Raw genomic sequence first — 10191 nt, 5'->3', positions numbered from 1 at the left:
AAGGGCGTGATGTCAGAGAAAACAGGACAGGATTGGCTGTGCTGGGTTTCAAATCGCCATCTTAGATGGGTCAAATCGCTATCTTGCTGAGGTAACCCTAAGCAAGATGGTGGAGATGCGGAATCCTGCCTACAGCACCTTTAAAACAGACATAATCTCCAGGTTTTAGAAATCACAGTGCGTATGCTATTTCAATCTATTTACACTTTCTCCTCCCAGTATTGTGCATAACAGTGTAGAAACACCGTATCTCGCACGTTCCTTGAGACAAAGTTATGAACTGATCAGGGCTGTTTTGTATATTTGAAAGTGTCTTCTCAAAAAGGACTGACGCTTCAAACTGATGTCTACAGAAGAGCATCAGGGCTGGGAAATGGAGTTTATAGTCCTCACCAACTGATAGTGCTCACATCTCTCCAAAAAATAATGAACCAGAATTTTAAAAAATACATATTTCTAATTAAAAGTTCTTTAAAAGGCAGGACAGAAATTATTCACATGGTCTACGAAGTCCCCATTTCAACAGTGGAAGGCTTCGAGACGAGGGTGAGCAAGTATCTCCGTCGGTGGCTTGGTCTCCCGCGAAGTCTGAGCAGCATTGCTCTATATGGTCAGAGCAACAAGCTAACGCCCCCCATCAGCAGCCTGAGTGAGGACTTTATGGTATCGCGATCCAGGGAGCTGCTGCAATACAAAGAGTCCAGCGATCCCAAGGTGGCACAGGCAGGGATTGAAGTTAGGACAGGACGAAAGTGGAGAGCGGCCGATGCTGTGGACATTGCAGAGTCAAGGCTGCGGCTAAGGGTGCTGGTGGACACAGTGGCCAAAGGAAGAGCCGGCCTTGGCAGTAGCAAAACACCTCGCTACGAGAAGGCTCAGGGCAAGGAGAGGAGGTCGCTAATCCTGGAGGAGGTGCGAGCGGGAGTAGAGGAGAAACGGGCCAGTCAGATGGTGGGGCTGCGGCAGCAAGCTGCCTGGACAAGATGGGAGCAAGCTGTGGAGCGAAAAGTCACACGGACTGAGCTCTGGAAAGCCGAACCCCATCGGATTAAATTCTTGATCCAAGCAGTTTATGATGTCTTGCCAAGCCCATCACACCTCTTTACTTGGGGAAAGGCAGAGACACCAGCTTGCCAACTCTGCTAAACAAGAGGAACTCTGGAACATATCCTCAGCTGCTGTCCGAAAGCCCTGGGCGAAGGGCGTTATCGCTGGCGGCATGACCAGGTCCTCAAATCCATAGTGGACTCAATCTGTGGAGGGATCAGTCACAGCAGGAGTGTTCGCCCAGTAAAGAACACCATCACATTTGTCAAGCCTGGGGAAAAATCTTCAGGGGCTGCCCGAAACACCTCATCAGGCCTGCTGGCCACAGCGCGTTGATCTGGGGAGGCAACTGAGGTTCCCAGAAGAAGCAGCCAGGACAACATTAAGGCCAGACATCGTCCTCACCTCAGTGGCAACCAAGCAGATGCTTCTCCTGGAGCTCACCGTGCCATGGGAGGACCGAATTGAGGAGGCCCATGAGCAGAAGCTGGCAAAGTACTCCGAACTAATGGAGCAATGTCGACACAACGGCTGGCGGGCAAGGTGCGAACCCATCGAAGTGGGATGTCGAGGATTTGTGGGCCAATCCCTCTGCAAGGCCTATAAGATGTTAGGCATCACAGGAGCCAGCAAGCGGAGGGCCATGAAGTCGGCCAGCGACGCAGCAGAGGTAGCGTCGAGGTGGCTGTGGATCAGGAGGGAAGAGGCGTGGGGTGTAGGGTAGCACTACCTGGACACAAGTTGGGGCCTGATCAACCCCGGCTGGGTCGCCTGGGCGAGGGGGTCGGATTGTTGAAAGACCCGAAACCCCTGAAGACCCCAGGTTACATCACTGATGATGTGTCCAGGGGCACAAGGTGTATTTTAGAACATCAATTGCTGTATTCAAAATATTTTGATGCAGTGCTTTAGTGTATCCGGCCCAAACGGTCCAACACTCCTGGCCCCGCCCCTCTGGCAAATGTTAGAACTCACTGAGGCCCGCGAGTCCCAAGGTTTGCCCCCCCCCCCCCCCCCCCCCGGTCTGGCGCATGCGCGTTTGCAAAAAGCGAGTAACAGACGTTTGGCTTCGACTTTTTCGAGAAAATCCTCCATTTTACCTTTGAAGAACATAAGAATATTAATAACTGTCAGCAATCGAATCATTTTTCAGTAATTTTTCTTCAGTTTTTCATTCCAAAAGTAGCCGAGGTCACACAGTCCAGTCCTGTTCTCACACCTTCATCATGTTTGCACTTTTTTATGTTTGTTAATTTATTTTAGCTTTAAATGTGAACAGCAGTGGCTGCTGTAAGACTCACTGGGGTTTAACTCAGGTGAAAACATCTGATATTTATTGTAATTTTATTTTTTGTGTTTGTTAAAACTTTAGTTTCAGATTGTGTCTTTCTGTAAGACTCTGTGTTTAAGTCATGTTAATAAAAGCTACAACAACACAAAAAGTCCTCGTTTCAACATTTCTGCCAACTTTTACCTGTTTTTGTCACGAGCAGGGGGGGCGTCCAGCAGTCCAGCTCCGGCTGAGCCGGTTCTCCGGGGACCCTGAAGCTGATCCTCCAGACGAGCTGAAGAAGCATCAAGGCCCTCCATGGGGGAAGAGGAATCCAGCGGCGCTGGGTCCACTCCGGGAGACGTCACCTCTGCTCTGACTCCGGGACCCTGGGGGGAGTCCAGAGTCCTCCAGACCCGGACCAGACCCGGACCAGTCCCCAGTCCAGGGTCCAACAAGAAGGACGCCGCCAGAGAACAGGTTCATAAAGGAAGAGCTGCAGGGGGACAAAGGACAGACAGGGACAGGGGACAGACAGGGACAGGGGACACACAGGGACAGACAGGGACAGGGGACACACAGGGAGGGACGACCTGCAGCAGGGGACAGGACACAGAAGGACAGTAAGACCCCCAGTCCAGGACTGGACATCACAAAAACCAAGAAAATGTCCTCTGAAGAGCTGAGCCTTACCTGCTGGTCCCTCCTGGTCCCTGTTGGTCCCCACTGGTCCCTCCTGGTTCCCGCTGGTCCCTCCTGGTCCCTGTTGGTCCCCACTGGTCCCTCCTGGTTCCCCGCTGGTCCCTCCTGGTCCCTGTTGGTCCCCACTGGTCCCTCCTGGTCCCCACTGTTCCCTCCTGGTCCTTCCTGGTCCACACTGGTCCCTCCTGGTCCTTCCTGGTCCACACTGGTCCCTCCTGGTCCCTGCTGGTCCCTGCTGGTCCCTCCTGGTTCCCGCTGGTCCCTCCTGGTCCCTGTTGGTCCCTCCTGGTCCCTGTTGGTCCCCACTGGTCCCTCCTGGTTCCCGCTGGTCCCTCCTGGTCCCTGTTGGTCCCTCCTGGTCCCTGTTGGTCCCCACTGGTCCCTCCTGGTCCCTCCTGGTCCCTCCTGGTCCCCACTGTTCCCTCCTGGTCCTTCCTGGTCCACACTGGTCCCTCCTGGTCCCTGCTGGTCCCTCCTGGTCCCTGCTGGTCTCCGCTGGTCCCTCCTGGTCCCTGCTGGTCCACGCTGGTCCCTCCTGGTCTCCGCTGGTCCCTCCTGGTCCCTGCTGGTCCACGCTGGTCCCTCCTGGTCCCTGCTGGTCCACGCTGGTCCCTGCTGGGCCACGCTGGTCCCTGCTGGTCCCTGCTGGTCCCTGCTGGTCCCTCCTGGTCCCTGCTGGTCCACGCTGGTCCCTGCTGGTCCCTCCTGGTCCCTGCTGGTCCCTGCTGGTCCCTCCTGGTCCCTGCTGGTCCACGCTGGTCCCTGCTGGTCCACGCTGGTCCCTGCTGGTCCCTGCTGGTCCCTCCTGGTCCCTGCTGGTCCACGCTGGTCCCTGCTGGTCCCTCCTGGTCCCTGCTGGTCCCCACTGGTCCCTCCTGGTCCCTGCTGGTCCACGCTGGTCCCTGCTGGTCCCTGCTGGTCCCTCCTGGTCCCTGCTGGTCCACGCTGGTCCCTGCTGGTCCCTGCTGGTCCCTCCTGGTCCCTGCTGGTCCACGCTGGTCCCTGCTGGTCCCTGCTGGTCCACGCTGGTCCCTGCTGGTCCCTCCTGGTCCCTGCTGGTCCCTGCCCCTCTGAGTGTCCAGGCGGGGTGCAGAATGTGACATGGGCAGATGCTGTCCTCTGATTGGCTGGAGGCTGCCGTCAGACTCACCAGGACTCTGGGGCCCTGTCCCAATACCCACACTACGCCCTACGGTCCTCAGTGGAGTGTGCACTTAGTTGAAGTGCGCGTAAGGGTTCGAGTGCGTAGGTTACAAGGGTGCAAAAATTGAAGAACTGGGACGGTGATGGTTACGTCATCGCTTTGCGTCACTGCATCAGATCTGCGACACTAATCATGGCGGGAGTTGGCGTTGTCTTCGGAATTTTGCTTTTGAAAATGATTGCAAAAATGCACCAGCGCTATATAAAACCAATGCATTATTATCATTATTATTATTATTATTATTATTATTATTATTATTATTATTATTATCATTATTACCAGTTGATGATTTTACGGAGAAAGAAGAGCCAGAAACGAATGTGGTTCATTCGCCAGGCACTCGCCGCTGCGCCGGACTTTCGTCAACCGGTAATTTTAATCTATTGTCTTTTGTTTCATTTTAGCTGATGTGAAGCATCCCCTTGAAAACGAGATGGTGAATCTCAAGGGGGCTTACCTCCATACACAAAATAAATAAATGGCAAGTATAAATATAAATATACTAAACGTGTGCAAATTTCACTTTTGCTTTTACACTTTTATTTCAGTCATTCCACTCCACGTTATGGTTAATTCAGTATCCGTAAATACAAAACGGTGCATTTATCAGTGAATTAATAATTCACATTCGATGTATCTTTCTAAGTAACAGTGCTAACCCACAGGTACATCATAAAAAAAATCAAATATCGTAATACTTACACTTGAAAATACATTTTTTTGGCGCCGGAGCGTCGCTGACCACCGCCATGTTTTTCTGTCTTGTCGGCCGTTAGGAACTGTGGGTAATCTCCTTCGGCTGAGTCCGCTCCGATGCGGGCTTCGCTGGAGTGTGGATCAAGGGCGCAAAGGGGGCGGGGCCAAAGAGCACTCTGGAGGATTGGGACACCCTACGCACTCACACCCCTCAGCGGGAACACGCAATCGAGGGGCACAAGGGTGGGAGTGCGAGTATTGGGACAGGGCCTGGGACTCTGGGACGTTCTCTTGGGTGGAGCAGCTGTCTCCTGACCTTTGACCTCTGGCTTCAGCTGGACAGTAAAAGCCGTCTCCACAGGAGGACAGACAGGCACGGACTCAGCAGCTGTCCTCAGATGTCCTGGTCCAGCGGGTCCCTCTCCCAGGACACGTTCTGGTCCCAGCGTGTCCCCCGGATCATGTCCTGACGTCCAGACAGGACGCTCGTCTCCATGACGACGCTGCCCCCCCCCCCCCGGGGTTCCGCTGTGGTTCTGAATGAACGTGGGAAGACCTGCTGCGGAACGTTCCAGAGGCAGCAGGTTCCGTCACCATGGAAACCCAGCAGGGTCAGGCGGTTCTGAAGACTGTGTGAAACATGAGGCCCGCAGGCCAGAGCAGGCCGCCAGAGGGTCGGACAAAGGGACAGATGAGTGGACCGGAGGAGACGTGGACAGACCCAGACCGGCCGTCCTCTGCTCTGAGATCGGTTGCTCTGGTCTGGGTGCTTCCCCTCAGCGGGCCGAGCGGCGCCGGATCTGCTGAGTGCAAGGGTGTGTGTGTGTGTGTGTGTGTGTGTGTGTGTGTGTGTGAGACCTTGAAAAGGCGGGGTGTCAGCTGGACGTCAGGACGCTGAGCTGTCAGCAGAGTTCCGTCCTCAGAGACCTCGGATCTGCTGAGTCACTCAGCAAGCGACGTTCTGATGTTCTGCTGGTTTCTCACACACACACACACACACCCACACCCACACACACACACACACACACACACACACACACCTTCACCGGTTTGGTCCTGAACACACCGGCCTCCTGTGGAGAACGTCACTGTTTCCTCCTCCAGGAAATAAACTGCTCCGCTCCATACAGCCTGCAGCAGGTTAGCAGTTAGCATGTAGCATGGTCCCTGCAGGAGGTTAGCAGTTAGCATGTAGCATGGTCCCTGCAGGAGGTTAGCAGTTAGCATGTAGCATGGTCCCTGCAGGAGGTTAGCAGTTAGCATGTAGCATGGTCCCTGCAGGAGGTTAGCAGTTAGCATTTAGCATGGTCCCTGCAGCAGGTTAGCAGTTAGCATGTAGCATGGTCCCTGCAGGAGGTTAGCAGTTAGCATGTAGCATGGTCCCTGCAGGAGGTTAGCAGTTAGCATGTAGCATGGTCCCTGCAGGAGGTTAGCAGTTAGCATGTAGCATGGTCCCTGCAGGAGGTTAGCAGTTAGCATTTAGCATGGTCCCTGCAGCAGGTTAGCAGTTAGCATTTAGCATGGTCCCTGCAGTTTGTATTCACTGTGTTCCAGAAGCTTTGAAGCTTCAATCAGTGAAGAGAAGAAGCTCCGTTATCCTCCCAGACCTGCTGGATCAGAGACCTGCTGGATCACAGAGGCCTGGTGGATCACAGAGACCTGCTGGATCACAGAGGCCTGGTGGATCACAGAGGCCTGGTGTATCACAGAGGCCTGGTGGATCACAGAGACCTGGTGGATCACAGAGGCCTGCTGGATCACAGAAAACTGGTGGATCACAGACGCCTGCTTGATCACAGAGACCTGGTGGATCACAGAGGCCTGATGGATCACAGAGACCTGGTGGATCACAGAGACCTGATGGATCGGAGAGGCCTGCTTGATCACAGAGATCTGGTGGATCACAGAGGCCTGCTGGATCAGGTACTTCCTTCTGCTAACATCAGATTTTAGAGCATCTTCCTCAGTTCAGCTAATGCTAATGCTAACACCTCACTGAAGCTGTGGCTTTTCTAAGTAACTCGTCTTCATTCTGATCTGTGATCGTTGTGTCGTGTCTGTTTACAGTGTTCTCCATTCATTTCTTCTGTTTCTGACCTTTGACCTTGACTCTGGCTCTGTTCTCTGGTCCTCTGTTCTCAGGTTCTGCTCTCTGCTCTCTGCTCTGGGTTCTCAGGCTCTGGGTGGATCATTGACAAGTTCAGACAAGTTGGCAAGTTTCCGTTTGTCTGCAGGATGAAACTACCAGACGGGGGGAGGGAGGGGGAGGGGCTGGCGGGGGGGGGGGGGGGGGGGGGGGGGGGGTGGAGATAAGGGGGTGGAGGCAGGGTGGGGGTGGAGAGAGGGAGGGTGGAGGGCGGGTGAGAGTCGTTTTAACATCAAAGATAACTCCACCTTTCTGTACTTCCTGTTTGGAATGAAACCCCATTTAATCACTGACACACACACACCCACACACACACACACACACACACACACACACACACACACACACACACACACACACACACACACACACACAGTGAGTCTTTGTGTTCCTGCCTCAGCAGGCAGATTCTGTCCCCTGAGTAAACATGGAGGACGGCGGAGACAAGGACACACTCTGCTACACACTGACACACACTCTGCTACACACTGACACACACTCTGCTACACACTGACACACACTCTGCTACACAATGACACACACTCTGCTACACACTGACACACACTCTGCTACACACACTGACACACACACAGGTCTGCAGCAGAACGGTTCCTCAGATCTGTGAAGAACTCACCAGGTCTCCAGTCTGTCAGGCTCAGGAGGTCCAAGGTCTGGGTGGTGGTCTGACAGAACCCGGACCCCGAGGCAGGACCCAGACCCCCAGACAGGACCTAGACCCCCAGACAGAACCCAGACCCCCAGACAGAACCCAGACCCCCAGGCAGGACCCAGACCCCCAGGCAGGACCCAGCCCCCCAGACAGAACCCAGACCCCCAGACAGAACCCAGACCCCCAGGCAGGACCCAGACCCCCAGGCAGGACCCAGACCCCCAGGCAGGACCCGGACCCCCAGACAGAACCCAGACCCCCAGACAGGACCCAGACCCCCAGGCAGGACCCGGACCCCCAGACAGAACCCAGACCCCCAGGCAGGACCCAGACCCCCAGGCAGGACCCAGCCCCCCAGACAGAACCCAGACCCCCAGACAGAACCCAGACCCCCAGGCAGGACCCGGACCCCCAGACAGAACCCAGACCCCAGACAGAACCCAGACCCCCAGGCAGGACCCAGACCCCCAGGCAGGACCCAGCCCCCAGACAGAACCCAGACCCCCAGACAGAACCCAGACCCCCAGGCAGGACCCGGACCCCCAGGCAGGACCCGGACCCCCAGGCACGACCCGGACCCCCAGGCAAGACCCGGACCCCCAGGCAGGACCCGGACCCCCAGGCAAGACCCGGACCCACAGGCAGGACCCGGACCCCCAGGCAGGACCCGGACCCCCAGACAGGACCCAGACCCCCAGGCAGGACCCGGACCCCCAGGCAGGACCCGGACCCCCAGGCAGGACCCGGACCCCCAGGCAGGACCCGGACCCCCAGGCAGGACCCGGACCCCCAGGCAGGCTGTGACCTTCAGTAGATCATTGGAATGGAGTGTGGAGTGAAGTGAGGCTGCTGCTGCATCTTCAACCAAATAAGCCTGTGCTAACGCTACTGCTAACGCTAATGCTAATGCTAACACAGCTGAGACCTCCTGGACCTCACCGTGGTTCTCAGTCCAGACTGTGTGGCTCGGATCGACTGCAGAGCTCTGAACGCTCTGGAGTCCCAGACCTGTCTAGACCACTTTGGCCCCGCAATACTGACCGGGTCAGCACAGCCCGGTCCAGTCTGGACTTCCTGCTGACAGAATCCCCCAAAACCCCAAACCCCAAGACCCCCAAAACCCAGGGTTTCAGTCTGTCATTAAACTCCTCTCAGTTGGGACCATAGATCGTATATAAATGGACAGAGCTTCCGTGACGTCACCCACAGCGTTCTGGAATCCCGTTCTGAAGACTTCGAGTCCAGCAGGACGTCTCCATGTCGAACGTTTGAAACCGGATGTAAATGTGATTGGTCCAGCCTGTCACGTGACCGCATCACGTGGACAGAGGAGGCGCTGTGATAGGGCGATTTATGCAAAACTTTAACTCGTAAAATAAAATCAACAGATGATTTAAGTGAAAACCAGAGTCTGGTGAAGCAGCAGGTTGTAGAAACTAGAGACAGAGACCAGAACCTGTTCTGAAACCGGAGCTTTATATGTTTATTTACACTCTGAAAATTGGCATTTTTGAATGAGTTCCAATGAGACCAGAGCTCTTTTTGGAACCAGCATCATCGCCCCCTGCTGGAATCTCTCTGGAACTACAGCTTTTTTGCACTTCCGCATTATCTTCATGTTTTATGAGCGGAGGCTGGCGCTTGGTTTGGACTGAACTGCTCCCTCATCGGGGCTCGGCTGCGTCTCCTGCTCCCTCATCGGGGCTCGGCTGCATCTCCTGCTCCCTCATCGGGGCTCGGCTGCGTCTCCTGCTCCCTCATCGGGGCTCGGCTGTGTCTCCTGCTCCCTCATCGGGGCTCGGCTGTGTCTCCTGCTCCTTCATCGGGGCTCGGCTGTGTCTCCTGCTCCCTCATCGGGGCTCGGCTGTGTCTCCTGCTCCCTCATCGGGGCTCGGCTGTGTCTCCTGCTCCTTCATCGGGGCTCGGCTGTGTCTCCTGAGCTGCCAGTTAGACCTCTGAATGGGGACGTATCAGAGGAGTCAGGCGTCCTGTGGTTACCATGATGACCTGTCCCCTGTCCCTTGTCCCCTGTCCCCTGCTCCGAAGGACAGAAGGACGCCGCTCTGGTCGGTGGATCTGATTCTGGGATCGATTGCAGGATCTGCTTGAGGATCCACTGGTCCAGGATCAGCTTGTTAAAGTGAATCAGTGACAGGCTGGTTTGTCCAGCAGTGAGGAATTCCACAAGAGTCCTCCAACCCTGTGTGTGTGTGTGTGTGTGTGTGTGTGTGTGTGTGTGTGTGTGTGTGTGTGTGTGTGCGTGCGTGCGTGCGTGCGTGTGTGTGTGTGTGTGTGAGCGTTCTTGTATTTCTATCCTTGTTGGGGCCAAATGTCCCCACAAGGATAGCAAAACGTGGAACGACGTGCCTTGTGGGGACCTTTTTCCGGTCCTAAGTAGGAGAAACAGTGTTTTCTTGACCATGTTGTTGTTACTGAAAAAAGTAAAAGGTCAAAAA

At 55.2% G+C, this 10191-nt stretch overlaps 1 pseudogene; it reads left to right on the top strand.

Moving 5' to 3' along the window:
- Positions 1 to 498: 498 nt before the first annotated feature.
- On the top strand, positions 499 to 8539 carry LOC115392389 (uncharacterized; annotated as a pseudogene).
- The last annotated feature ends 1652 nt before the right edge of the window (positions 8540 to 10191 follow it).

The sequence above is a fragment of the Salarias fasciatus genome, chromosome 7, assembly GCF_902148845.1.
Source record: "Salarias fasciatus chromosome 7, fSalaFa1.1, whole genome shotgun sequence".
Taxonomy (NCBI): Eukaryota; Metazoa; Chordata; class Actinopteri; order Blenniiformes; family Blenniidae; genus Salarias; species Salarias fasciatus.
This window is presented reverse-complemented; position numbering and strand designations above follow the sequence as displayed.